We start from the raw sequence: 21701 nt of genomic DNA, 5'->3' as shown, positions 1-21701 counted from the left end.
TTCAAAAATTAGTTTCAAAACATGATTTTAGACAACATAAGACTTTATAATTTGAATAACATAAAACAAGTTTATACCACCAATGATCATCTTGCAAGTTATAGAAAGATTTAAAAACCAACCAAAGAAGGGATGAAGAAATAACAACATTTGCAGTTCTTTGGGTCCTCTTGGGAGGCTTGGAAGTTGATGAATAATGATGAACTTAAGAGACACTAACAATGAATCAACCTGATGTAGATGCTACTCTAAAACTCTGAAATCTTAAGCTTGAAGTTCATAACCAAAGTATGAACTTCAAGAGAGTATAAATGCAAGTAATATCTTCATAAGATGAACAAAATGAGATAGAATGCATGTATCCATGCAACTCATGGGTTTCACTAGTGAAAACCAAGAGTAAAAAACTAGTAACTTATTCAACCAAAGGCAAGGTCTTTACCTATTGAGTCTTGTTCTTAAAGACACCATGTCCCAAGCAACAAAAGTCTATAAAAGCAAGAGCATGGATTTGTGAATAAATTAATACAAGCATGTTGTTCTCTAGCTTTCGTGTCCCTCCAACTATTTTCTGATTTTAAAATATAAAAAGAAATCATGAGTTTTATATTTTCTAATCCAAATTTATAAAATATAAACTTTAACTTTTTGGTAAAAGACAAAAGAGTTTATCTAGTCCAAAATGTTGTGCGTGACTTATTAATTCATACCATATGAATTATATAATGTTAGTTGCTAATGAAAATTATTATTTCCAAGAAATAAATAATTTCCAATAAATTATAAGAGTTTATTGAATATTTATTAAAATCAATTTCTAGTAAATAATCAATTATATCAAGTTGTTTGTAGTGTGACCCATTAGTATCATGTGTTAATTAACAATATCACTTTAATATGATTCTTGAGCATACAAGATCTTTCAACCATGGCTGGAGGTTGAGACTTCAACAACTTGACAACATTAGTACAGAAAATGGGGCCACACTTGACTCCTTTTTGTGTCATACATATGGCTTAAAGGAGAATTAATAAATTTAGGCTACTCATTCCTGTAAGGTACATCCCTACTCATATTTTCTTTTGCTAGTTATTATTAGTGAAAATAGAGATGATCTTTGACCTCATCATATAAAGGAATTAGGCTAAGTTTTTAACTTGTCATCGTTTTACTATGGTTCAAGTCATTGTGCTTGTTATTGGAATAAATGGGTTGTAATCTAATAGAAATGCATAGGCTCTAACTTTGATACAAAAGCAAAATAAGTAAGTGACTGATTATTTGTAACATCCATAAAATTTCATGAAATTTAAATTTTCAAAACAACCCTTTTTCTATAGGAGTGTTTACAAAAATCATTGTTTCCAAAACATTATTTAAAAATCAGAATCTCTTTCAACATAGTTTTCAAAACATTCACATTATCAGAGTTTCCCAAAAATCATAAGTCTAAAACGCGAGGACGTGTACAGTCACGCCTTCACCCAAACAAGATTCGCTGAAGTACCTAAAACCATAAACCAAAACTGTAAGCACAAACCCCAAAGTACCAACACCTAACCAGATAACATATACAAATAACAACATGCATACAGAGCCTTCAGCATGTTTGGACCGCTCACAGAACCTTCAGCATGTCTGGACTGCCTCACCGGGCCTTTAGCCTATCTAGACCGTTCTTCGAGCCTTCGACCTGACTGGTACGCCCTACTGGCCTTCAGTCTATCCGGGACGCCCTGGGTATGTTGGCCTTCAGTACTAAGCAGGTCCGCCTTAACCCAACCACACAAACAACCATGTCAACATACACATAACATATAAGCATGCATATAACATACCGATATAAATATTATAGGGTTTATTGACTGGCAACACAAAGCAGTACTGTCTCAACCCAACCTACTCATGCGCACGCGACTGGTAAACATATAGCCAGAACAAATAATAAGAAGATCTAACAAATCACTAGGCATATCATCATCTCATCTACCAGGATACCGGCCTAACAAGTCACTACAACATACAAGCATATGATAAACCATGCTAACAATCTAAAAGGGCCGATATTGGTGCCTTCGACCCAACAAGTACAATGAGGAACACTCACCTCAAACGATAGACAATTCCTACCACTGTTGCTGCTGCGAAACGACTCCAAACACTAAGCCAAAACCAAAACAAACAAACTCCATTAATACTCATGGCTAATCCAACATAAGGCCCAACAATGGCCCAACTAACCAGGCCCACTAAGGCCCAACTACCAACTAGGCCCACTAAGGCCCAAATCCAAACTCCTTATGCCCAAACTAGGAAATTCAATTAGATCAGTCCACACATGGCCTAAAATGGAAAGCCCAAACCCCAAAACCAAGTACAAGACCAAAAGCCCAAAAGTCCACCGGTGACACGTATGTTGCGTGTTCCCTTGTGGAGCGTTAGGTGTTCGTCACCGGACCATCCATCGGGACACTAAGATGGAATGTACGCCGTTCCCCAGCCTTACGCTCAGTGTTCCCGGATAGAAACCAAATAAACACAAATGACTTAATAGCTTAAACCCAACGTCCAAAACTTCCAAATAGGTCCATATTAGTGTCTTAATCCATAAAATCGACCACTTTGGCACCTTTGCATGGTCTAGAAGGACCCAAACATGATTTATAACACCCAAACTTCACAAAGTGACCAATAACTCAAACATGGGAGGACTTAATGCATCAAGACTCCAACTTTAAATAAAAAAAATACTCAGAAAAGACAAGATCTACAAATCTTAGGTTCTTGGAGTGACTCAAACTCACAAAGAGCCACAAAAGACCGTAACATGCATACTTCAAGTCCCAACTTAGATCTATGATGTAGAAGCACCAAGATGAGAACTTTATACCTTCAATAGGCTGGAAATGATGTAAAACCTATGGATCAACAAGCTCTCTTCAATCCCTTGCTTCTTCTCTAAACACCTTCTTCTTCAAAATCACCCAAATAACACCAAAATGCTTAAGGTAAGCTCAAAATGCATGCAAAAGGCTTAGGGTTTCGTTCTTAGGGTTAGATAGGATGGAGGCTGAAGGAAATAAGGGTTGGAGGTGAGTTAAGGTGTTTAAATAGGGTCCAAGACCCAAAAATTAGGGTCTAATCTACCCAAACGAACGCAACACATTCCCAAATGCAGCCGCATCCATAATACCCAAGTACGTCATGCGTACACATCCCGCACACCCCGCGTACCCGGTTTAGCCCAAACCCTTCTAACTTCAAATGGTCATAACTTCTTCGTTGTAACTTCGATTTTGACGTTCTTTATATCCACGGAAAGATAACGAGAAGCCCTACACTTCTATCAACTTTATTTAGCCTGAAAACCAACTGAACTAAAATGTAAAATTCATAAAAGGCTCGAACCAACGCTTTTACCGATACTCTTGGGCTGTAAAGTTCAACCTGAACCATTTCATCACATAACCAACATCACCCACATCCAAATGGGTCTAAACCTTTCTTCCCTAAAACCCTAAACCTTATGATAACTGATGATTGGGTCGCAACCCCGAATAACAAAGCGATTCGGAACCGAGTGTTATATTATTCGTCTAGCTGACTAGTCTAAATGAAGCCACTTTATATTCTTAAATAAGGATTCAATTTATATTTTTGGATAAATTAATTTTATTAGAAATGTTCAGTTTTACATATATAATGAAATTTTATAATAAATAAAAGTTGATTATATTTTCTTTGTGGGTTTAGGTTTTGAAGAGGCTGCCATTGACGTGGAAAAGAAAAAAAAAACATGGAGAATTAGTGTTTTCTAGCAGAATGTATTCGGTCAGAATGTATAAACTGATTCTTAGCCATAATATTCTTTCAGAATGTATTCGGTCAGAATGTATAAACTGATTCTTAGTCATAATATTCTTTCAGAATGTATTTGTGTTTTTGTTAGATTTTGATATATTTTTAACCAATATTAGTTTTAATCTTTAAGAATATATGTAATTCTTAACCATTACTAGTCATTTTTTTCTTTCAAAATGGATGTAATTATTATTTATAGTCTTATTATAGAAGAATTAATATAATTAATGATCCTTAAAGAATAAAATCCATTTCATATAAAATCTGTATTCTTTAGAAAATGTTATTCTTGATAATATATGTTGTAAAATTCTTTTTGCATGTTAATTATCAAAAATATCTTGAATGAAATCATATTCTATAAAAATAAAATAGAAAATTTATTTCCTGGTTTATGGGTGACATTTTATCATCCTGACAAAATAAAATTGATTATTATTACAAAAAAAAAACGTTAGAATTAAAATTAAATTAATTTAAAATTTAATAAAATTAATATTCCCTAAAAACCCAAAAATTTCATTTTTAAATATAGTTCAATCGACCAAAATACATTTATTCCAAAATTTTAATGATAATATAATACATGTTATGTCATTATAATATCATATCCTCATATTATAACGATTTCATTATGTTCATCAATTAGTCCAAAAGTAATGTTACGACCACACAATAGATATTATCTATATTATAACCTAACATTATATATATATATATATATATATATATATATATATATATATATATATATATATATATATTATCGTTCTCTATTGAACCTCACTCTTACACACACACTCTCTCTCTCTTTCTCTCTCTCTCTCTCTCTATATATATATATATTGTAAGATTTAAATATTGTTTTTCAGAATCGTTTTTAAGATATTCCTTATTTAACTATTTATGTTATAAAATGAAAATGAAAATTGTATTTGCATGAAAGTCAATCCCTACTCCAATCATATCTCAACACAGAGTTTCACATCATATAGGATTCATGAGCTTACAGCCTAGTGCTAGACCTTCTCTTTATACAGGTGTCAAATTTTTTTGTTTTATTTTACTTAAAGGAAAAGAACACAGAAAATGTTAATATTAAAATCCAGATTATTCTATTTTAGTTTAAAGATCCTGTTAGACATCAACTAAACCAAAAGGCAAAAGTTATTAGTCATCGACAATTCGACATTTTGTTTTTATCAAAATCATTAGGTCGAAAAAACTAACATATTTTTATCTTCACTCGTTATATCCTCTTTGTTACTTTTATTTTTGCTACGAGTGATTGTTTAACTTTTTAATAAATAATTATTATTATTGTCACGCTAGCTTTCTACTAAGGTGACATTCAAAATGTCTTTGAAGAAATTGATACTAGTATTTGTTAAAGAAATTGAAATCTGCTAGGAACTAATTTCATCTTATATTTTATTTTTATGACATCAAATGAAATTTGAATCTCATTTTTATATTCTATTTGACTAACAGGATAAGATATTTAAATAATATAAAATGACTTAATTATCTTTTTTTTTTTTTTTTTTTTTTTTTGCTTTTTCTTAACTTTGCTTTATAAATCACTGTTACAAAATTTATTAAACCTTTATACTAAAATTCAAAGTTAATTTAAATAAATATGTAAAATTATATCACTTTATAATTTATATTAATTTTATTTTAATTTAATTTTAATGCTATTAATTTAATGTAGATAGAATGAGAAATTCAAAATTTAAAATTTAAAATGAATAATCAATAGGTTGACAAGAAACAATTATTAATTATGAGACATAATAGGGTAACAGATGACAAAAGAAGAATAAAATATACATTAATTAAGAGGTCTAATAAGATGACACATATCAAAATGAGAATAAAACTATTCTCTTATTAGAATAGAGATTTGTAAAGATATAGTGTATAAATTATAAAAATGGTAAATGGTGGTAAGTTGTGGTAATGGTGGTGATGACAGTGTTGGGTTGTGGTTGTGGCGGCAGTGGTGATGGTAGCAATGGTGGTGGTAGCGGCGATATTTGGTTGGTGGTGGAGGTGACAGGTGGTGATGATGGGTGGTGGTGGTGACGACAGTAATACTAGAACTAGTAGTGTTACAAGACCTATAGTTTTGCCATTTATACATTGGTGTTACCGGGTCCAACAATGACTTAAATATTCTTAACCAGTCTTCAATATTTAATGATATTCTAAAAGGATAAGCACACGGATTTCCGTTTGTAGCGAATGTATATCAATACAAACATGCACATCATCTTGTTAATGTGATATATCATGACTATGTTATGTTTTTCAAACTATACTCATATCCACAACATGAAAATGAAAAGTATTCAAGGTGATGTAAGAATTGGTGTGGAAGGATGTGAAAGGGGCTTTTAGAATCCTTGAAAAAAATTACACACAGTGAAACACTTAGCACGAGCATGGGATCTGGAAAAAACAAGCAAAATAATGTATATTTGTATCATATTACATAATATGGTAATAGAAGAAAGAATCATACTATAATTTGTACGATGTACTTCATCCACTTAAACAATTTGTATCAAATATCCCATAATAATTCTCAAAAGTTATAAAATACATAGCAATGGAATTCAAATCTTCACTAAGGTCCCGTTTGATAGTTTCTGTTTGGGAAAGTGTTGTCCGGTAAAGTGCTGTTTGGGAAAGTTTTCTGACTGGAAAAGAAACCATGTTGTTTGATTGTACATCTGATTGACTGTGCTGAATGATGAAAAAAAGTAATAATTTAATAAAAAATAAATTAAAAAAATTAATAATCCAATAAAGAAAGAAAGAGGCGGAGTTTGGTGTATAATTGTCTTTCCAGGCCATTCAGCGAGAAAGATATGATTTTGGGGCTTTCTGGGAAAGACATATCTTACCGGGAAATACCCCTTCGTTTGTGCAAATCAAACAGTCTTTCCGGTCCATTCAGCCAGAAAGATCTGTTTGGACCTGAAAAGATGTGTATCAAACGGTGTCTAACACTTGAAAGACTATATATACCACATTTTGAATCTTAATGGTGTTGATAACAATAAAGAGTTGTTCTTTTTTCAAAATTTAATCTGTAATTTTATTTTTTTCTAAATTAATAAAAGTTATTCTTATTCAACCTCTTATATATATATATATATATATATATATATATATATATATATATATATATATATATATTATCTCTAACTAATTTCACTTTTATTTTAAAAGAAAAATAAATAAGAGTGATATGATGATATGTAATTGTTAATACCTATCGGTAAGGCTTAGACCATCTCCAACCCATCTCCATTTTTTCTCCCATAAATGGAGTAAAAAATGGAGTAAACAGTGTTTCATCTCCAACCCTACTCCATTTTCTATCCCATTTTTTACCCCAAAAAGTATATTTTTGGAATATTCCATTTTTATAACTTATATATATTGTCAAATACACCCATCTACTAATTAAACTCTATATTTATAATTAATTAATATAAATTAGTATACAACATGATATTATAAATATTAAATATTGCATTTAAATTATAATTAGTAGATAAAATAAACTAGAAATGTATAAAATAAAAATGAGAGAGACTAAAATTGACAACCAAACTTCACCTCCATTTTTGGAGATATGAATAGTATTCCCCTATATATGGGGGAATACTATTCATATCTCCAAAAATGGAGGTGGAAATGGGTTAGGGTTGGAGAAGAATGGGGGGAGAAATGGGGGAAGAAATGGAGTATGGGGGTGGGTTGGAGATGCCCTTAAAGGAGTGGACTCACTAGCTTGCCTTACAAGGCTTGCTAGGAGCGCACCGCACCTCCCCTAACGCTTGCCAGAGAGCTCATCAGATGCATCTTGCCAGCTACATAGAAAGAAGAGAGAGAAAGACTTTGGTGGTTGGGGATTTGACTTTTCCATTTAAATCCTTTGACCACACATTTTTTTTATAAAAAATCATCCATTTTTTAAATAGCCGTTTTTTATAAAATTCAGAATTTGAACATGTAACGTCCCACATTTTCATGATAAAATTTTCATTTTTATTTTGACGTATTTCATTTAAATCAGAGTATAATTAAATTATGCGAAAGATATAATGCGAGTGTACAATCAAACCTTGCCATTCTCACCATCCGAAGAAGTACCTGAAAACATTTGTAATCAACTAGGTAAAGTTGGTCCGCCCCTTGGGCTTCAGAATTATGTTGGTCTTCCCCTTGGCCTTCAACATAAAGTTGGTTCGTCTCTTGGCCTTCAGCATAAAGCAGGTCTGCCTGAGTATATTGGCCTTCAACACGAAGCTGGTCCGCCCTCAACTCCCCACATAATATATCAACACATATATAGCAGACAAATAGACAAAAAGTCCAACACAACATGCAAATAGTCTATTTGTCTAATAGCATACTACGGTGCAACTATATCCTAACATACAAAGGATAAATACTATAGTATATACTATAATGAGAAAACTCACCTTGACAATTGCTCAAATGATTAACAACTATCTGGGTGATCCAACTAGCAAGCAACCCGACTAATAATTATTAACCTATAATACTATACCGTATTAGCTTATATGACAATCTTTCTATCTATATCTATATCTATATCTATATATATTATAAATCTAGCATTTTTCCTTGAACCTCATGCATTTGAAACTCCCAAGACCATTTTTTTTAAACCTCATGCATTTGAAACTCCCAAGACTATTCAACTTATACAAATTAATTTATGATTAATTGAAATATTATGATTTGTAACTCTTAAAACTCTTCAAATCATGCTATTTAATTGATGAGTTAAATAAAATATTTAGCTTATATAAGAAATTTGTAGATTACATATTGGATGTATGTCAACAGAAAATGATAGATTATATTTGTAGGGTTGAAGAGTTATATGAGTGGTTCCATGGATGTAAGTAAACAATTACATCTTTTCCAAATATAAATTCATGTAAACTCAAATTGGGTGCATGTAAAGTTTTAGATATTAACGAAGGTTCGAATTTAGGTATTTTGTAAAGGTATACTTGAGATTATTTTTTAAGTTTATGTGTTATGCATCTTTCTATAATCGGATTGATAATTACTTCTCATGAGCTTTTAGTAAATCAACCATCAAGCTATTTATAAGTTAGAGCAATTAATTTTGTTAACATGTATGTATCTTTATGTTGTCTCTCTCTTTTTTATGTTAAGAAAATATATTTTATGTATAAGAGAACATTATTCAACATGTATTTTATGCTAAGTATATACTATGTTAGTTTCAATAACTTATTTTGTAAATAACATCGATGAATTTTTTTATAGTTGATTTGATGAAATGAGTTTACAATTATTATTCCAAAATTTTGGTGATAATGACGAATTAGAGCAAATGATTTTTAATATGATATTACTTTATTGTTGAAAATCATTAGTTATGTGTGTTATAAAATGAATTCTTTATGTTCTACCAAAACTTATATGAATGTACCCAGTTTTAAATGTTTTTATAGTAATAAAAATAAATTATCTTATTACATTTGTCAATTTTCATTTTTCCTATTCATTCTTTATCGTAAAGGAAAAGTAAAATAAATAAAATATTAATTGTTTCATAAGAAAATATAAGTGATTAAAATTTACCTCAAGTGTAACACTACACGTCCCCTAACCCACTTTTAACATATTGTTTTTAAGATTTGTCGCAGTACATAACAATTACTATAGTTTTGAAATTCAAATTACCATTTTATTTGGACCGTTCATTTTCTTCCATATTTCATAGCTTTAAGGAAAAAATGAAAGTACAATAAAAGAAAGTATGATATTAGGGGAAATAACTAATAATATAAATTTATTAAAATTAATAAAACTAATATATTAACTATAGAGTTTGTTTTGTTATTGACATTGGTTTTACATGTGTAAATATTTAATCAGAATTTGTTAAATGTTATTATTTTAATTAAATAGTTATAGCGCAATGCACGAGGATTCAACTAGTTTGTTAATAAAGCTAGATCTTTTATTAATCACAATGCATACTTAAAGTTTTATCAAATAAGGAATAACCACATAAGATTATATTGGAGGCATGATCTCTTTGGTATACAGAGTATAATTTTGGAAAATCCACTTTAAACACCTCACTAGATCTTGCCTAGACATCAGTCTCGTAAGTTAATAAATCAGTATTATGACATGGAATCATCGATAAATCTTGTTTAAAGGTTCATAATAACGATAATGAACTTAAACATAAGTTCCACTTAAAACGTAGTTAGTAAAACTTAAATATAGAGTTTATAGCGAAAATCGGAAAGTCGTGGGTAGAATCTCGACCCGAATGCTCATTTTCGTCGGGCTCCTAGATATCTAAAAGCCTCGCTAAAGTGCTCCACAAAGCTATGGAAATCGGATTCAAATATGGTTGAAATCTAAAGAGATTTGAATTTGAAGGTGTGAGAAATGAGCAAACTTTCGGCTCTATTCATAGAAGTTCAAGGGGGCGTGCCACGCCATAAGCTTGAGGCGCGCCACGCCTTCTTCGACATCATCCCTATCTTTAGTTGGCACGTGTTCGATTTTCGTTGGTCCACATCCATTAGCGGCTACCACCTATGGCCTTGACATGTGTCATCATGTGGTGAGGCCACATGTCGATTAGGGTGCCACGTCACCATGTCAGAGGAAGATTCCAACCTCCTCTTCACCACTTGGTGCACTCCAGTGCCACCACGTCACCCCAACATGCATTTTTTACGAATCTTCAAACAACCATAACTTTCGCATACGAGCTCCATTTTTGACATTCTTTATATCTACGTGTGGGTAATTCCGAGAACTACAACTTTCCTTTAGATCTCAACAAATAATTCTCACTCTATTTTAAATTCATATTTTATAGAGCTTACACTGTTAAAATCCATGCGATAATCATAACTCCTTCATATGAACTTCGTTCTCGACTGTCTCTATATGGACGGATTTGTATTTACGAGATATTCAACTCTCGTTTACATTGTTTTGACTAATAATCAACCAATCTAAATTTTGATTTATGTGTCGCACACTGTTGTACTATGTCGCACCGAAACTTCGAAAAATTATAACTTCCTCATATAAAGTCAAATTTAAGCATTCTTTATATGCACACTTTCTCTTTTACAATCACTACGGATCTCGTTTAGATTACTTAGGCTATTAATCAACCTATATCCGATTCAATTTTTACGACACACTTTGTTGTATAGGGCTAAACATGAAACATTGAAATATCATAACTTCTTCATACGAAGTCAGATTGAAGTGTTCCTTATATCCATGAGACCGTTATCACAACTTCCACTTTCAGTATGATTAATTTAGCTAAAAATTAATATATATTACTACGAATTTTATAAACAAACGGTTATATTAAATTCTACTACAAAGTGAAAAAGGGTGTTAGGTAACATCTCTTCCAACCACTATAAATAAAGACTTAACCTTCACATTTCAATACATATAAATCACAACACATTGTTTGGGTGTCAAACCAACAAATAAAGAGATAAAATAATAACAAATAAACATAAATCACTACTTCAATATACTAAAGGATAATATATGACAAGCAGGGTTCATTCCATAGAGACATGATTGACCATATTTTCACACAACATACAACCTATTATTAAAATGAGGGGATTTTGTTAACATTAAATAAAACTTCATAAAATATATGAATTGAAAGATTAAAATGTAGAATTTAAAAGACATTTCCGATTATGATTCCTATTAATGTACTATGTTATAAGGTATAATATGTGTACGTGTTTCTAGGCTAGACATTAATATTGATGTAATAGTCTAGGTTAACCTTTGTAACTCTTTTTGAAATAATAGAAATGTATTATTTGAGTATTATGTGTTTTATGCTTAATTATTGTGACTTAATTGAATTAAGGATAAAATAAGTGTTAAAGTAAAATATTAGATAAACCCAATATCTATAAAGGAAGTTGTAGTGGTCGTGACAGGGGTTCTGAATATATAAAGAATGCCGAAATCCAATTTATAACGAATAAGTTATGACCTGTCGAAGTTTCGCGACAGAACCCACACGACACTGCGTGACGTAAATAGTGAATTTACGATAGAGCGATATTTAGTCTTAATCTAATCGAAAGTCGTAGAATACATTAAACAGAGAGCATACATAAAAAGAACGTCCAAATCTGACTTCGTATGAGGAAGTTATGATTTTTTGAAGTTTCAACTTAGCAGTCTGCAACCCAAAGTTCGAATATGAGATCGAGTGATTTCTAGCCGAAATAATCTAAACGAGAATCGAAGATCTTGTCAATAATAATGCTAATGGGTTTTGGTCATAAGACATCCTATGTGCTCATACAAACCCTAATGCTTGGATCTAGGTTTCTCTATTGTACATGCTTTGAATCCAAGACTATAAACCCTAATTATAGCATATGGAAATTAGAATTCACATGTAATTAGGTTTAAGAACATACCTTGATTGTTATATAGCAATAACAATCCAATTCCTCCTTGAATTGACCTTGGAAGGCTTAGAGTCACAAGTGTCACTCCTCTAATGGCTTACAAACACCATAAGCAAGTGGAGAAGGTATAAAGAGAGAGGAGGGAGGTTAGAATTCGTCTCTAAGACTTCTTGGGAAGGGATACACGAATTCATGACCCTAGGGGTGTTTATATAGGTGTAGAGATAGGGTTTCAGTCATTATCCTTATCTAGTTGCTTATCCACCAAGCAACCAATAAGATAATCCTTGAATCCTTATCATACTCGAATTCTAAGGCTCTTTATCCTTAAATTCGTCCAACCTATCAATAAGATAACCCTTACCTTATTTTGTAACTATTACATAATTACAAATCAGCCCCTCTAGTTTAATTAATTACATTTGATCACAAAACTAATTCTTAATTAATTATTGACCAATATTAATTAAACAAATATGATTTCTCCTTTAATATATTATTCTTATAACATATTAATAAATCATATTATCCTCTCTCTCTATATATTTCTCCAATCAAGTTGCTTTGGTGAAGGCAACCCAAAAGGACCATGCACCATCGGGTCAAGTACATACCAAAATAGTTATGGACTTAGACACTAATCCAACAGTCTCCCACTTGAATAAGTCTAATAACTATTATGCGTATGACTTCGGATCCCGATCTGCAATCGTAGCTTTCCAAAGCCGCTGTCAACTCTGATCATATCAAATACGCGTGTCCTTAGATAAGGGATCATATATTCATCCATTCTAGATATCATATGAGATATGATTTCAAATCATTCTCTTTGTACTATATCTCGATTCCCGATTTATGACGACTGACTAATTGAACAAATCAAATTAGCCCTAGCCCGGCCGAGCATTTACGTTTGTCATCACTAAACCATCGAGGGGCCCAAAGATATCGCTTTTATCCTACTTTGAATAAAAGGAATGGATAAACTTTGATACAATGCTTGCTTGCACTCACTAACGAAATCACACACAACACTATGTTTTATAACACCAAGTTACTAGTGCGTTTACATATTATCAATGTGCAACCGATTCGCAAGATACAACTCACACATCTCGGTTTCAAGAATATAAGATGTTATCGTCTCACCAATCACTCGTGATACAATTCATGGAGTGATCCAAGTGAGCGTGGGTTTAATCCAATGCTCAAATCATATTCGTAAACACTCATGAACGTTGCAACAAACATTTGCTTATGTCTAATACTTTTCTAGACAATCCACACACCAATTCACGACAATTTTCATTCATATCTACTTCTAACATATGAACGACTGTGGCCCGTTTGAATAATTCGATTATTCTTAATAAACTCAATTATTCTGGAAGTCAAAACATGCAAATGTGAAACACAAGAATAATACTAATCCCATATGGCCTCAACCCTTTGAGCATAAATAAAACACCTTTTATTTATCACCATATTGATTACTCATTATTTGTCGTTTCGGGTATTCAACTTCTTGCTTGAATTCCAACACTTGTCCCATGTTCCTAGTATGCACACAATGTTTACCTATGGTTCTTACTTTGTGAAATAGATCACATTGAACACATTTCCAATCCTTCTCATTTCACAACTCCAAATCCGTTTTTCATAAGTTAAAGAATATCATATTCCTGTTACTTATAGAATATGCTAGATTCTAACATTCTATGCAACTATCCTTTCGTAATGTCACTGCACCAAAGTCACAAAGACTATTGCCAATGATATTACAAAGTCCTCTATCGGAGATTGTTACAAGACAATTCCTTAGATATGATGTGTCTCTCTCAAAGTACATTCCTTTGAACATCCTTTTGCATAAAAGTTTCTAATCTAGACATAGATTTTCAATATTCACTTCCCAATATGGACACGCTTCCATATTTTTCATATGACAACTCATTCTTAATAGAATCTTATCTATTCGTAATGATGTCAATATGGTCCATCCGGTATGGAGACATTTCCATAATTTCCATATGACAACTCATTCTCAATAGAATCTTTTCTATTCATAATAATGTCGATATGGTCCATCCAATACCATGATTCCAACTACTCACAAGCGACCAATCCTCGTCGAACTTTGGATTGTCCTTTGATAGTTGTTTAATTATTTTAGTCAAAACCGATTCTAGTCCTTTTTCCCTCTAAATGCGCTAGACATTTGGAAAATTTTAGAATGGTCAAACATTAAAGCATTTGCAATCGATCTTATACCCGAAGCGTATGGGACACGACGCATAATGTTTTATTTGCTATGTTCTCAAAATTCGAATTGTGAAGAGGGATGCCGTAATCATAATCGAAATTTTAAGAACACACTTTGTACCTTTGACTAAATCTTATTAACATTTCTCAACCTAAACCTTTAGATTTGAAATGAAGCATAATATTCTCTCCCTTAATTATAGCAAAACAACTCTTCAACTATTGCGACTTTGCAAAGTATGACTCTTGTTTTCTATAATTAATATTGCTAACCTTGTAATACTTTCCTTAATAATCATACAATCATAACTTTTATGCTCCCACTATCATGATGATTATTATAAAACATAACACTTATGCTCCCACTAGCTTCGACATGTATCCATAAACATCTTAACTTTCAGAAAACCAATGCTTATTGAATTTCTTAAGTTCATGTTCCTAATACTTAGTGCTTTGATAATCTTTTATCAAGGCTTTTTGAACTTATACACCTTTGCCTTCGATAGTTCATATGTGTGTCTAAACAATTAAGACTAATTGTCAAACCTCATAATTCAAATTATGGAAAGGGATACCGTAACCATAATTGAATTCGAGAATGCAATTTTACAATCACTATCTTCTTAAAATCTCTCTTAGTGAAAGCATTTCCTCACAATCATTTTCATGAAGGAGGAAATCTTATGACACTTAGATTTGAGCGGTGTATGTGTTCATATCCATGTGAATTTGTTAAAACTAAAGTTTATGACAAATTCAAACTCATATGGACTGAACTTTCTTAATCTTGATTTCTTGCCCTTATGGTAGCACAGCTGCACACCATGTCTTCCAAGTAGTTAAGCAGCTCACCCTTTCCTATCAATGTACCTTTCATTGGTTAAGGTGCTTTGCCTTTTATGCGTTCAAAATGAGAACTCATAGAACTCACATGCATAATTAACTCGATTGGATTAGCATAGAAACCAAAATAATGTCATCACGATAGGTAGTAAACCTTAACTCGTGTGCTAGTGATGACCGATAAGGTTTATTTGATTTGTTCTTGAAACCTTTCAAGACCATTAAGGCTCCCACTGACTCCTTGACATATAAGATTCTTTTGTCAATAAACATTTCTTGACAAACAAATATTCAAGAGTTAGTGTAGCTTTTATCAAAAAACACTTCATAAATTGGTCCTAGTCGGTCTTTCTCTTATTCAAGACATCACAACTTTCCACATTTGATGAATGTTGTAAACCTTTAATACTTTTCACTCATTGTCACAATCTTAACTTTAAGACTTGTTATTGAAACGAAGTATGATTGACTTATTGATTTAACCATTTCTTCAATTCTTGATTCCTCTTCTTAGACATACAATTGTACTAAGACTCACTTAGAGGATCAATTAAGATATGGTTCTTAATCATTAAGACCTATCATAAAGCATAAAAGGTACTCTCCCTTCTTCTTAGAATGGAGAAACTTTTATCTTTTTGCCTACTTGATTCTTCTTATTCGTTCTGCTATTGATCTAAACCCTTTAATCAATTCAGAATTACAATTAATCTTGTAAGTATAATCATATTTACTAAGCCTTTAGTAAATCATGGCGAATATCTTTGTTACTCTTATGGTTGACTTGATCAACACGCAACATTGTGTGCTCGATCTCTTAGTCCTTCACTTGACACTTTGTCAATGAATTTGTCTAATTTCCAAATATGAAATTTCTCATTCATCGTGCAACCAAGTTGCGTGATTCCAAATTTCTGTCCAATTGAAACTTTGGGCGATGAGAAACTCTCCCTATTTGGTAAATTCTCAACTTTCCATAAATAACACAATAAGAACCAAATCCATTATTGCTAATAATAGAAACATTTTAACATCAATTTTTCATACACGCCATTGCAAGGATAAATAAATAAAATTTAAAATCAAAATTTATTTTATTGCGGAAAAATTTTGTCCTTACAATGCAACTCATTTGAAAACTTATGCTAATACATCTTTCTTAGCAATCTAATTCTAACTCTAAGTAGTAGCTCAAGAATCTAATTTTCGAGAAATGCGATCGAAATCCATTCCTTTACGGTTAGATTTTGCCCACTTCTTCCCTTAAGCTCCCTTTCTTTTCTTCGATCCTACAAAACATCAATTGTAATCTTATTACATTATGTATTAAGAATCTAGAATATAAGCTTAAAAGAGTTAGTAAATGGATTTTACCTATATTAGAGCCATACGTTTCAACTCTCCCATCTCTTAGATCTCTTAGGTAAATGGGGCAGCTTCGTCTCCAATGCCCCTTCTCTTGGCAATAAAAGCAAATCGACTCTTTTGGAACAGGACATGGAACTACTTCAGACATCGCCTTTCTCTTATGATCAAACTTTTCGATCATAGCATGTCTTTCGTTGTCATTGTCTATATCCATAGAGGTCTTGAAGGCAGATTCACCAATCAACTTTGCTTTTCTATTGCGCCAAATCATTGCAGATTTAGCAGCAATAAACATATAGGTGAGATCTATGAGGGTCACGTCGTAGTTCATCATATAGTACTCTCTTACGAACTCACTATATGAGTTGGGAAGTGACTGAAGAACCCAATCAACAGCCATTTTCTCACAGACAACGGATCCCAACATTCTTAACTTATCAATGTGTGACTTCATCCCTAGGACGTGTGCACACACGGACTTTCCTTGTTTATGTTTACTTGCCAAAAGGGCTTGAGTGATCTTGAACTTTTCAAGCCTTTGAACTTGTGGGTTAGGGAGAATAATTGGAGGAGGAGGAGGAAGTGAAGCATGATCTCTTGTTCCTCAATCGAATCGTGGAATATCTGATGGGTTTAGACAAACAATCCTATGTGTGCATGCAACCCTAGTATGGATCTATGTCTTCACTATTAGATACACAACATTATGAACACATAATGAAACCCTAATGAGTCATACTATTTTCGAAATTCACCAAGAAGATTAGATTACATACCTCTTGTTGTTATATAGCAATAATAACTCAAATCCTCCTTGTAATGGCTTTAGAAAGTTTAGTGCCTCAAGTGCTGCACCTCTAATGGAGTCACAAACACCATATACAACTTGGATGAAGAGGAGAAGAAGAAAGGCTGCCCAAAAACGGCTTGAAACCCTAATGGAAGACTTATTCACGTTTTTGGGGCATAGGGGCCCTTTATATACATGTAGGCTATTAGGGTTTACAACTAGGAAACCCTAATTTGACTGCTTAGGCCCTAAGCAGCCCATGGACTCCTTAAACATATCCCTTGGACGATTTCTAATGGGCAACCCATAGAATTCGTCTAACCTATATATTATTTGGTGATCCATAGCCCAATTATAATTATCTTATAATTACAACTTCAGTCCCCTAAGTTTAATTAATCTCTTTTAGCCACAAAATTAATTAACAATTAATTCTTGACTAATATTAATTAAACAATATGATTTCTCCTTTAATATATTATTCTTATAATATATTAATAAATCATATTTAAACCTTTCTCTCCTTAAATCATCCTACATATTGCAATGGTGAAGGCAACCCAAAAGGACCATGCTCATAATCGGGTCAAGTACATACCAAAATAGTTATGGACTTAGACACTAATCCAACAGTCTCCCACTTGGATAAGTCTAATAACTATTTTCTATATGACTTCATAACCTGATCAGCAATCGTAACTTTCAAAAGCCGCTGTCAACTCTGATCTTATCAGATAGCGTGTCCTTTAGATAAGGGATTATATATTCCTCCATTCTCAAGATATCGTATAGACAAAAGACATGAGTTTCAATCATTCTCTCCATACTGTTTCCCGACTTCCGATTTATGACGACTAACAACAGACTACAATTGAACACATCAACTTAGTCCCGGCTTGGCCAAGCGCTTAGGTGTCATCACTAAATCATCGAGAGGCCCATAGATATCGCTTTTATCCTACTTTGGGTAAAAGGAATGGATAAACTTCGACTCATATGCTCGCTTGCATTTATTGATCGAGTCACACACAACAATAAGTTTTATAACACCAAGTTACTGGTGCGTTTACTTATTATCAATGTGCAACCGACCAACAAATAACAACTCACATGTCTCGGTTTCAAGAATATACAATATTATCGTCTCACTAATCACTCGTGATAAAACCATGAAGTGACCTAAGTGAGCGTGGGTTTAATCCAATACTTTAATCTTATCAAAGCACTCATGAACTCTGCAGCAAACTTGTGCTATGTCTAAACACTTTGGACAATCTACAGACAGATTCATGACAATCTTCCTTCATACTTACTCCCTACGTATGACCGACTGTGGATGTTTGAATAACCTAGTTATTCTGGAAGTCAAAACATGCAAATTGAAACATAAGAATAATACTTAATCCTATATGGCCTCAAACTTGTGAGAGTAAATGAAACACTTCTATTTAACCACCATATTGATCACTCATTATTATCGTTTACTGTTTCAGAAAATCAACTTATTACTCGAATTACAACAATAGTTATCCCATGCATAAAGCATGCACACTATGTTTCCTATGGTCCTTACTTTGTGAAATAGATCAATTGAAAAACCTTTTAATGATGCTAATTTCACAATTCCCAATCCTTATCATTAGTGTAAGAACACAAGGTTCTTCCACTACTAGAATATTCTAGATTCTAACATTTTATGCAACGATCCTTTCGTAAAGTCATAGCACAAAAGTCACCAAGACTTGGCTAATGAAATTACAAAGTATTTTCTTAGAAATTGTTACAAGACAATTCCATAGTCGTGAAGTCTCACATTCAAAGTACATTCCTTTGAACATCCTTCTTGCATAAAGTTTTTCTAATCTAGACACAGAATCTCGATATCCAACTCCCAATATGGAAACATTTCCACATTTGCCATATGACAACTCATTCTTAATAGAATCTTTTCTATTAATAATAATGTCGATATGGTCCATCCAATATCATACTTCCAACTACTCACAAGCGACCAATCCTCAGCGAACTTTGGATCGTCCTTTGATAGTTGTTTAATAATTTTAGTCAAAATCCATTCTAGTCCTTTTTCCCTCTTAATGCGCTAGACATTTGAAAAATTTTAGAATGGTAAATTATTATAGCATTTGCAATCGATCCTATACCCGAAGCGTATGGCACACGATGCATAATGTCTCACATAAAGATATGATACTTTACTAATCTTTTGCCATAATATTTTATGTGTCATGTTCTCATAATTTGAACTATGAAGAGGGATGCCGTAATCATAATCGAATTTTAAGAACACACAATGTACCCTTTGACTGAAAATATTAAAATTTCTTAATCTAAGCTTTAGATTTTGAAACGAAGTATAATATTCTCTCCCTTAATTATAGCAAAACAACTTTTCAACCCATGCAACTTTGCAGATTTGAATCTTTGTTTTTCTATAATTAATATTGCTAACTTGCAATACTCGCCACAATAATCATACAATCATAACACTTATGCTCCCACTATCATGATGATTACTATCATATAAGCATAACACTTATGCTCCCACTAGCTTTGACATGTATTCAGAGAACAAATGAAGTTTCAGAAAACAATGCCTATTGAATATCTGAAATTCATATTTCTAATACCAAATGCTTCGATAAGCCTACACCTTTGCCTTAGATAGCTCATATGTGTGTTTAAACAACTTAGAATTTATGTTACTAAGTTCCAAGTGTTCAAACTAATTGCCAAATCTCACAATTCGAACTATGGAAAGGGATGCCGTAACCATAATCGAATGTGAGAATACAATTTTCACAATCGCTATTTTCTTAAAACCTCTCTTAGTGAAAGTATTTCCTCACAGTCATTTTCATGAAGGAGGGAATCTTTTGACACTTAAATTTTATGGTGTATGAGTTCCTATTCATGTGAATTTGCCAAAAACAAGGTTTGCGACAAATCCAAACTCATATGGACTGAACTTTCTTAATCTTGATTTCTTGCCCTATGGTAACACGAGTGCCCACCATGTCTTCCAAGTAGTTTAGTAACTTGTCCTTACATATCAATGTACTTTCCATCGACTAAGGCTTTAGTATGCATTTAAATGAGAACTTATAGAACTCACATACACAATTAACTTAATTGGAATGGCAAAGAAACAAAATAATGTCAACACGATAGGTTGTAAACCTCAAGTCGTGTGCTAGTGATGATCGATAAGGTTTATTCTTGATTTGTTCTTGAAACCTTTCAAGACCATTAAGACTCCCACTGACTCTTTGACATATAAGATTCTCTTGTCAAGAAACATTTCTTGACAAAGTAAATATTCAAGAGTTAGTGTAGTTATTATCAAGACAAAACACTTCACATAATTGGTCCTAGTTGGTCTTTGTCTTATCCAAGACATCACAACTTACTAATTTTAAATGTGCAAGAATAAGAAAACCTTTTTCTAAATTCCACATTTGATGAGTGTTATAAACCTACTTAAGACTTTTCACTCAATGTCACAATCTTGACTTTAAGACTTGATATTGGAACGAAGTATGATTGACTTATTGATTTAACCATTTCTATAATTCTTGATTCCTCCTCTTAGACATGCAATTGCACTAAGGCTCACTTAGAGGATCAATTGGTACATGGTTCTTAATCATTAAGACTTATCATAAAACACAATAAAAGGTACTCTCCCTTCTTCTTAGAATGGAGAAACTTTTATCTTTCTGCCTTCTTGATTCTTCTTATTCATTCTGCTATTGATTGAAACTATTTCAGTTAACTCAGAATTATACTCAATCTTATAAGTATAACCATATTTACTAAACTTTAGTAAATCATGACGAATATTTTTGTCACTCTTGTGGTAGACTTGATCAACGTACGACCTACTGTACTCGATCTCCTAGTCCTTCAATTGACACTTTGCCAAAGAATTAGTCTAAGTTTCCCAAATGTGAAAGTTTTTCATTCATCATGCAATACACATTGCATGATTCCAAGTTTCTGTCCACTTGAAACTTGGGCGATGAGAAAC

This window comes from Lactuca sativa, chromosome 4 (genome assembly GCF_002870075.4).
Source record: "Lactuca sativa cultivar Salinas chromosome 4, Lsat_Salinas_v11, whole genome shotgun sequence".
In the NCBI taxonomy this organism is placed as follows: domain Eukaryota; kingdom Viridiplantae; phylum Streptophyta; class Magnoliopsida; order Asterales; family Asteraceae; genus Lactuca; species Lactuca sativa.
The sequence above is the reverse complement of the archived record's forward strand: the minus strand, read 5'-3'. Positions refer to the sequence as shown.